We start from the raw sequence: 10,749 nt of genomic DNA on the forward strand, positions 1-10,749 counted from the left end.
AGGACTTTAAACACAGTTAAAAGTTCGGTGCAAGTGTGAAAGAGTTATTTGGTTGCATTGCATGGATGGAACGGAAAAATCTGGATTTCGTTAATGTTCGAATTTAAGTAGATACGCGAATATGACGGGATTATCATTATTTCAGCATGTTGGTTGGAATAATAATATGATTAAATGTATAAACAGCATGATTAAGACGAGTGTGCATATCGGGGTATACGAGATAAATGCGAGTGCAGCATGGCAGCATATAGATACTTAAATGTGTATGCCTATGCGTGTACTCCAGATTTGGACTTGTGCTACTGTCCTACTTTTTGAGAACAAATGCAGTTTTCAACTTCGGATGGAAAACTGTGTGTAAAATTGAATAATTCATGAACTACATTGTACACTGAGCAGAGTAAATTGACATTATGAAATCTAGTCGCTATCCAAATCTAATAATTTCCTCGGCTATCTACACGTTATGAGATTTCGAGTTTTGAAACTCGATTTGGAATTATTGCACAGTCCACAAAACATCGATCCTCACTTTGATCCGATTATTTGCTTCAAGGTTTCACTGTTCAGTGCTGCATGTACTTTTGCACGTCGGTGCGGTGTGACTACATACTCCCAAAAATTCCCAATCTCAACAACCTCCCAACCCGACCCGGACAAGTCATCACGGTGTGTGCAAAAGTTGGCCGAAAAGCGTGTCTCAGTCTCATCGGTCGTTTTCTCAGAATGAGATTTATTTCTTTGGCCATGGGCAAAAATCGATGAGAAAAAAATCAACCATATCCTCATACACGGGGAAAAAGAAATAACCTAGAAACTTGGATTATACTTTGATTTCCTGTCGATTATTGCATGGTTTGCATGACTGACGGAGGATTGAGGTCTCGCAGCGTATCCTCTCCTAAGTATTTTGACTAAACTAGTGTCAATCGATCACAAATCTGATAAATATGAAATTGGCAAGAGGTATGATCTGAAAATGCTCAAGTTTGACGGAGATATTTGCATCCGAGCACGAGAAAAACACGCGTAACATTGAAAATTTTTTAGGTTTCAAACTTCGGGGCCCGTTTTCTCCTCTTTGGACGCAAATATCTCCACCAAACCTGAGAATTGGTAGAAAGAAGTCTTTTCAAAATTTCATATTACTTAAATTTTGTGTCCGATTGACACTACTTTGATCAAAATTTGTGAGCATAAGTTGGGAGACCTCCATTGTGAGATGGACGACTCGGAAAATAAATCAGGTTCATGCATCTGCGACTGGCATGATTTACGAGTGGGTGTAATTGAGACTTTCAAAATTAGCAGAATGTTGGTACATGATAAAATTTGTGTAATGAAGAGATGACTGCCATTCACTTTTTACAAACGTTGAGTCACCATTAAATGAGCACATTTTCGAATTATGCATGTACTTAAGTTCTTTAGAAATAGTATTCTTACGTAAACAGTTCGTGACTAAATTGTTGCTCATGATATGCTCCAGATTCAACTTGTGACTTCACGATTGACGGATTCGAGTTGGAGAAGATAAATTATATCGTTAATGTCAATCCTTGAATATTATGTTACCTCGTTGTTATTAAGTTAAGTCTTGCAGAATTTAGGAGTTAATCACGCGCTGTAATCTCAGTGGCTACATGCATATAATTCTGTACATGAAAAACCTAATTACTATTAGCATTTGTCTGCGTTTGTCTCGAAATGCATATTAAAATATGACAAGCTACAATCATTTTCTGGTCATTGATCACAATGGAGGTTAATCCTAAGCAAAGTTCTTGCATTGTATCGCAGAGGATTAGTTAAGGATTTAATTGTATTTGCACATAAATATTTCCGAATACTAGTACCTTTTCCAAATCTGCATAAGGTCATCTGAAAAATTTGAGTTAAATTTGACTGGTTAATAAAAATTTGAATCCAATTTAAATTAATTTTATGGGTTGTCAGAACACATTGTTAAAATTAAGTAATTAATCTACGGGCAGTGGAACAGCATCATAAATAAGCCGTAGTCCAGGTCCAGGCATTCTTCATTATTAGCCCGAACCAGGGCTTATGTAATTGTCATGTCCGTCTGTCTGTCTGTCTGTCCGTCTGTCTTTCGATAACTCTCGAACGAGTTGACCGATTGACTTGAAATTTTTACCATATGCATATTGGACAAAGTTAGGAAACGAGTTCGAAGATGGGTGACATTGGTCCAGTGGTTGACCCGTGGGGGTCATCGGAGTGGGTGGGGTATTATGCACCAAAATTTCAAAATCGTCATAGAAAGCTCAAATTTGGTACAAAGGTTGCTAATGGCTCCTAATGAAAGAATATGAAGTGAAATTGGAAAATTTGTCAACCGGAGGTACCCGAGGGGGTGACCCATACCGATTTTTCAAAATCATCCAATCGAGCTGAAATTTGGTATAGAGGCTGCTAATGGCCCGTAATGGAAGAATATGAAGTGAAATTGGTAAAATTTTCATCCAGAGGGACCCTATGGGGTGACCCCCACCGATTTTCAGAAATTAACATAGAAAGCTGAAATTTGGACACGAAATAACATGAAGTTAAATATGAACAAAAATTAACCAGGGGGGCTATAGAGACGACCTCCACTCGGAAGTAGTCAAAGGAAGGGATAGTAGATATTTTTAGAATTTGGAGCCTAGTAATACGGAGGATTGATGGAAGAATTAGTGCAAAATAGTAGCACAAAATTTCATAGAAAACTACTGACAAACATGGGTTTACTAATCATTCCTGGTTCGGGCTAAGCAAAGCTGTACTGATAGGTTTTTACAACTCAAATCAGCCAAAGAATTCCCAAATTTCCAGCAGGCAAGGTTAACGCAAATATTATGACGGCATAAATTTTATCCTATCCAGGAAAAATTTGCATGAAAGGTAACTTATTGTACTTTGCTTTGGTTCGTAATTGCGTATCAGGGAATGAATTAATATTCCAATCGTCGCAAATTACGATATCCTTGTTTATTCGAGTCGAGTCAAAGATCACATTCTTGATTCTTAGTTATAAACAGGCTTTTGTAGCATTAAGCAAATGTGATACATACAACAAACAAACTGCACTGAGTACACACACAGAGCCCACAAATTTAATGAGACAGCAGGACTCAAGTCATTTACGTAATTTTCTGGCATGGTTTCGGTTACGTCTCATCAGTATGACACGAAATGGCCTTTCAAGGTTTTCTGCTCAAGCACTAATGGTTAAATAAGTGATCTTTGCTCACTATCTGCATACATATTTATTTATCAGACCATTTTAGCACCAGCAGCTTACCAACGCGTATACAGACAGGCTCAAAAGTTGTGTATGTTTTGCAAAAGTCCAGTTTACTTTTGCAAAATGGATTCAGCTCAGGACGAGTGATTCAATCCAAACCACACTCCGCGTTCACATGTTGGACTTGCAGAGATAAAGTTTAATACACAGTGACAAAAAAATCCAGCATTTTGGCAACATATCAAACTAAAATTGTTAAGCTGCAGGAAAATTATCCTTCTTGTTAATAATATGTACTTGGATAAAAATTTGATGTTGGGTTACAAAATTTTTGTCTGCAAAAATTTGCAAACTTTTGAACAAAATGCATGTGTAATTCATTTTCCTTGGTCGTGTCGTGTATTTGCAAGACCAGTTTCTTCACAGATATTATTAATATGTCGTTTTTGTAGTCGATCATATCATGAAATTGATTGATACTTGTAACTCCAGAAAGTTTATGTAAGCAGTAAATGTATACACATATTTTCTGACAAGCTGCTACCAACTAACCACCCCACACTTAATTATTACGTACGTACGTACGGGTATTGGTTATCGCATCTGGCATCCACTTAAATTCGCCCTGTTGGCAAACGTGTATTTATCTCTCGGCTACCTATTCATGCAAAGTTTATAATTACACGTTTTAACAAACTGGAACTTGGTGGATGTGGCAGACACTGCGGCTCCAAGTGAAAAATAGGAGGATTGCATGCATACAGACGTTATGCAAACGGTAACACCACTGCTGTGAACGCTATTTGGCATTATTATGTATCTAGCGCATCACCAGATGTCAAGACTTGCTGCGTTTTAGACTTTGCCTCAGTTCAGTTATTTTAAGCAGTGGCAAACCAATCTGATAACCCTGCTGCTTAACTAACGCGTTCTCTGCTAAGTAAGCATAACTCCACTCCAAAGTCGACTCCTAATAAAGACAAACCGGAAAAGGTGTGTCCTTCTTCTTCTTCTCTACGCAGTAATTAATTACGTACTTCAGCAGCACAAGTTCAGGAACACGAGTTCATTCTACATGTTTATCCTGCATTCATGATATGCAAGCAATTTTCATGTAATATGCAACCGATAAGTCTGCATGATAATCTATTGCATATTTTTTGTTGTAGATGACAATTTATTTTCGGGCAGCTCTAATTATTTGAAAATTTGCAGTTTATTTCGGAAGCTTTAATTTTACGATGCAGAAGACCCAGCCAAAAATTAGCTGTTTGTTTTCCACTTGAATTGAAACATCAAGGACTTTGTTTGCTCACGTCAAAGTTGGGTTGACTGATTTTAATTTTTGGCTGTGCTTAGATATGCTTCTTAGCTCGAGGAGATTTCAACACTGCGGATGAACGAGAGGTATTTGTGACGGAAACGGAAAACCTTGTGCAAGTTCCAAAATCAAGTCCAAGATCGGAATGCTTAAAGACCGGAGTCAAAAACCTTTTAGACGGCTTTTGGCTCATGCCTTTTTACGTAATTGGATTATGATATGTATAGTTTTAATGCGCATAAGACATAATTGCTGATTTATTTACTAGCCTTAATTGATATAATTATGTACGGAGTTTTAAAAAAATTTGAAAATTAACCTTCGTTAACTGTAAACTTATGAATTGTACATTTTAGAATGTATCTAAATGGGTAAAATTTACTTTAGGTTACATATTAATCAAATTTAATGGGTTAAATTTAAAATTTGATTAAATTACAATTAAAATTTTAAATTATTCTTCATTCTAAAAATACTTACTTAGGTAAGCAGATACATATTCGCTGCGATATTTTTTAACAAAAGCCAGGTTATTGCATTAATTATTGTACTAATTTTTTTAATCGTATGAATTTTGATAAATTTTGACTAACATTGAACCCGATTTTAAAATTTGAGGCGATATTATTATTAAAGTGACTAATTTAGATAAAGTTTCATGTGGGTTCTAATTGTGATAATCATATGACCTTTTTTTTTACTAATTTTGACCAATTGTGAACCCGACTTTAAAATTTTCGACTTTATTATTGTGAATAATATCACAATAACTAAGGTTTTAACTTATCAAGAAAGATCTACCATTACTAACTACAAATTGTCCCTCTACAAAATTAATTTTAAATAGTTCCTAATTGAAATGTATTTTTACTACGATAATGATCTGCTGATAACCTTAACACGAATATAATTACGTGTCTCGTTGACAGTTATTATATATGGATAAGGCTAATTATACGCATTTATATTCCCACGAAAGCTTACATTACACATCATTAATAAATTAGAAGGATTACATAAAAATATTACAAACTGCTCTTCGCCAACGATATACAATTAATGGGAGGCGTCATCATAAATCTCGCAGTTTGCCTCCACCCCCCAAGAAGAAGATGAGAAACCACATTTTAGAATTAACCAAAACCTGCGCTTATTCATTCATTAATTAAAATTCCATGTGTTGAAATGTGTACAAATTTATCGTGATTAAAGGACCGTCTTCACGATGGATTCTGATTATAACTACATCACATCAACTAGAAATTAACGAGTTATCTTACGTACCAAAAATGATAAAAACAATGCCGAAGTTGAGTACACACGTAGTTTTAAATACTTTGTGCAACACGTCAAGCGAAATACTGTTGACCATGCAAAAGTGTAGATTAGACGATCATCTATTGTTTAATATTAGTTCGTGATTGACCTTCGATTTGATTACTTAAATTCTTGTCGTGTTAGTTGTCTACCGTTTTTTTATTCTTTGACTCCTGATTATAATCTGCTAAAACAAGAGATGCGATTAAAGTAGTGACCAATTATGGTGTTCACGTATCTTAATATCCATACAAGTTTGTCGAGTTTAATTACAAATTCGCCAAGATGGAGCTTGGTTTGTTGTTTTGCACAATAATTCGCAAATATGTTAACAATATTTCCTCGTTAATAGTTTATGAGTTGATTTATTGTCGTATGTTTGTAAGGTGACAGCCGCTGAATGTCAGGATGGCGACACTCAAGAATAACAAGGCGTTAGGATTGTATTTACTTACAGCCACAATTCACTGCACATTTTAATGAGGATAAGTGTCGTTTTTTATGTTGTCCAGCAGAAAAATGGACAAGTATCGTATTTCTAGATATGTATTGTCCGTACGGCATCATGTATGCATGTATGTACATAAATACACTTACAATGGAGGTCTCCGAGCGCATGATCTCCAAGCTTTACCAAATTAGTTTCAGTCGATCACAAATTTAATTGATATGACATTTTCAAAAGACGATCTCAGGTTTGATACAGATGTGTGCATCCAAAGAGGAGTAAATGCGCAATTGAAAAGTGTAAAATTTGTCGACTTTAAGCCACGTTTTCTCCTCTTTGCAAACCTGTATATTGGGAGATCATGTATTTTACAAATTTCATATTAATTAAATTTGTGATCGATTGATACTAATCTTGCCAAGATCGGAAAGCATCCGCTGGGAGACCTCCATTGTTAGAATGGTGGACTGGCCTTAAGGCCATCCCAGCAACGGTAGCTCCTTTAAACTAATAGCATCACGTATTTACTGTGTCCAAACTCAGAAAATAACGCATTGTTCCGTACCAATTTGTCAGCGTACAATACGATCGGTCAAATGGTCAAACGTGACAAAAGTGTCAAGTGAAAGCTCAAGTTTAGCACAAAATTCAGAAGGACGATGAAATATAATACAATTTTAGTGTGACTGGCTCACAATAAAAGTGAATTTCCACCCCATTAAGAATAGCAACTAATTCCATCATACAACTGGACAGCAAGTGGTGTCATTTACAATCCTGTCGAAATTATTATACATATTTACGACGCCTCAAATTGTATCTTTTGAGGTTATACGAAGGCGAGGTGTTCACCATTGAGGACATTTTACACTCGTCGGTTCACTGCCCACCTTGCATAATTCTTTTTAACTGCCAATTTATTATTCCACTTGACGACGACGACTGCAGTTTTAGACTGGTTGGTTGACACCTGAGTCTTCCTTGCGTACATATTTTCATGTGCGGTAGGATGAAGAAGTAGATTTTTTTAAGGAAGTCGTTACCAACCATGTCCACCATTACGAAGGAGCGATCTTGTGTGTTTGATTTTGCGGTGGTCACCTTTTTCATTCATCTCTTCAACCCTGGGAACAACAAAATGAGGAATTAAAGACCTGAAATAATTCATGATTACTGGTTCAGCGCATTTGTCCGTCCGGCCTGTGAAACAATTTATCCTGTTAAAACGTAAATGCCTCCTCGTTAAGGCCGGCGAGTGAGAAGTGAACTATTTATTATGCTTTGTTATTTCGTGGTATTATTGTATCTGCATTACATAAAAGTGGACGTGGACGACGCGAGTGGAAGTGGACGACGTAAGCAGAGCAGGTTTAAATTACCTAATCTAATCCGGATTTGGTTATTCTGATCTCAACTCCGATATGAAGTGATACATGTTCACGCAATTTCAAAATTAAGTGAGGACTCGAAACTTCTCCGAGATTGTGGGATGGATATGAAATCTTGATTTTTGTGTGCGAATCCTGTAAAAAAAATTTTTGATGGAGAGGAAATTCACATTTTTTTGCAGAGTTATTCCCAATAAATCAAATTATTGGTGAAAGAAGCAACCACAAGAAAAATTATTGTGATTCTCTTCGTGCCGTGAATGAGAGTACTCTGATTAAACTAGTAACTAAAGTTCGGTCCAGAGCGTAGACGTATAAGTTGTTTTGTTCCAGTCATTGTTGGATCCACTGACAAGATCGATGTGACATCGACATGCAATCCAGAATCTGATTGTGAATGTCGTGCAGCGAGATGCAGAGTTTCTTTTTGTTTCGAAAGTAGCAGATGAGCAGGGACGAAATTGTCCATCGTGCCGAGACTTTCTTGGGTAGATTATTCTTCAGAAAGCTTGAAATATATGTCTAGCATTCTTTCTGAATCTCTTTGTAAATGTGTTTCCTCGATTCCTATTCAAACGTATTTCGATACGTTGTGAATTGTGCTGCTACAAATTTCCACATTTCCGTGGATTACTTTTACAGCAGAAATTACTAAGCAATTCTTTAGCAAAGTAGTGCATCGACATTGTTTGTTGCTTGACTGACTGGCATGTTAAAAATAGCTCAGGATAGATAATTCCTCCCATCAATAAGTTGAGGCTCATGCATGTTTCTTTTTCATGTCCTGTCAACCCCACTCAACAAAAGACGACAAACGATTCTTTGTTGCAACAATGGGCACTTACACTTCTTACAACTTTACATGTTTCCTCAATTTGAGCTGCATTAGCGTCAATTTCAACTTTGCTCCGATTTCCTTACACACCATGTCACGTCACTCGTCAGATCGTGGATTATTCAGGTTTCGGCTTAAAAATAGTCCAATAAAAAGTGTGTCCACTAAGTAAATATGCATGTACAAAACAACGAGATCCTTAGTGTTAAGTTATTGAACTCTCCTAGACAGATAAATGACTTGGTTTAATTATTCAAGCAGAGTACAACAAGACAATCGTCTCAAGATTTATCCATCCATACAAAAAAGTTGACTTGTTTGAATTTGATTCGCCATTATCTCTCACTGACAAAAACTAGTTGAACTGAACCGAATTAAATAAGTGAATATAATAATGACTGACCGTAAACATTAAATATTGAGGGCAGGTTAGTTAAGTTTCGGCATAAAAAAACTACCGTAAATCTGTGTCTGATATTTTGATAATGTGGTTATTTGGAACACATAAAATATAAATAAATAAAATAATACTTAATTGAAATGAATAATTTGCACTGTCTTAAATCAGAAAATGGGCTCATTATGGGCTTACTTTATTTTTTCATGCATACTTATTTGGATTACGTAAGGTATTGCATAGCTCGATTTTTTTGCGGAATGCAGTATTATAAAGCTATTCAATTTGCCTTTTGATGCGTACAGATACATAATGCATGTACACAGATAATGATGATCTTGAACAATATGAAAGCAATATTCCTCGAACAAAGAACAACGAACTGCGACGATATGGATTGGATGAAGTAGGGAAAAAGTGAACAAATTCAATAGAATTCTGAAAAATTTTCACTCAACTACTTATCTAGTCCTTGGAGCAGAGAAGAAGAAGAATAAGAATCATGTTAGGGAAACTGCAAAAAGTAATTTAAGAAGATGACGCTTATGGCATTTTTTCCATTCTATCGTCATCCGAAGAATTTATTGCTTACCATTAATTTAATGGGGAATTTAGAGGGAGGAGGAGGCAAAGAAAATAAAAGTTGCAAGGTACATAAGTATAAAGGACATAAGTAATCAGAGGTTGTTGGTGTTTTTTTTAAATTTTTGTATTATTTTTTACCTTAAAGTTGTTAAATCTTAGCTAAGTTTTATCAAAATCAACGGAGTACTTGTTTTTCTCGTAATTTTGTAAAGTTCCTTCTGGAAAATTGATTAATTTGCATACATATACATCCGTAGAAGATCATAGGTTCTTTATAATTCATGACAAATGAGTAATTTTTGGAGGAGGTGGAGCTTTTTGTTTGCAGTTATGCACGTACAAAGCCAGTCCATCTCTCACCTTGCCAAACCTTGTCCATATTTGGACCGGGTCACCTCATCTCAGAAAAAACAACCACGTCCATCATGTCACTGACTCTGCTGCATCTTATTGGTTTCCTTTCTAACCTCGCTTTTATTTCGAGACAAGATTAATACGTTTCACACTCACGCAAACTCTTTTTTTTCTTGCCCTTTCCACCATCAGGCAGGATTGTACTTAAGTGAGGTGTGTGTAATGTGGTGGTTGTACTAAAAATCTAAAAAGTTTTGCAATTCGTTAACCAACAATCCCGACCCTTCTTCATGAAAAGGTTGCATGCTGTAGACCAAAGTGTGAAATTAGCTATAAACTCGGATTTTAATGTTTGTGGCAATAATGGCCAACTTTTGAGTGAGTTGTTTTCCGCAGAATTGCTCGCGGGATGGGGAGGGAGGAGGATGGGAGGAGAACGCTTTCAAACAACTGGAATAAAATTATCCTCTTTTTTGTGAAAGGATATTTTAAATGTTTAAACGTTTAAAACGTTTAAAATCCTGCGAGATTTGAACCCATAAATATTTCAGATTAATTAATATTTCCTCATAATTCTTTAAATTACAGAATTTTAAAACCAGAAACCTGCGATAAAATGTAGTACCCACGTATTTATGCCCACTTTTAACCCTTTCTTCTTACTTGTACTCTCATGCATAAAGCCATTTTAGTTAGTAGAACAACGTGTAGGAGTTGCAGAAGAATGATGGTTTGTTGGTTCTTCTTCTTCTTTAGCTTGGTGGTAATAAAGCAGTACCTGTTGCCTTCGTACTCGTCGTAGTATTATTACCAGGACGTACATAACAGCAGCATACACCAACACAAGCTAGAAA

This window comes from Folsomia candida, unplaced genomic scaffold (genome assembly GCF_002217175.1).
Source record: "Folsomia candida strain VU population unplaced genomic scaffold, ASM221717v1 Fcan01_Sc021, whole genome shotgun sequence".
In the NCBI taxonomy this organism is placed as follows: domain Eukaryota; kingdom Metazoa; phylum Arthropoda; class Collembola; order Entomobryomorpha; family Isotomidae; genus Folsomia; species Folsomia candida.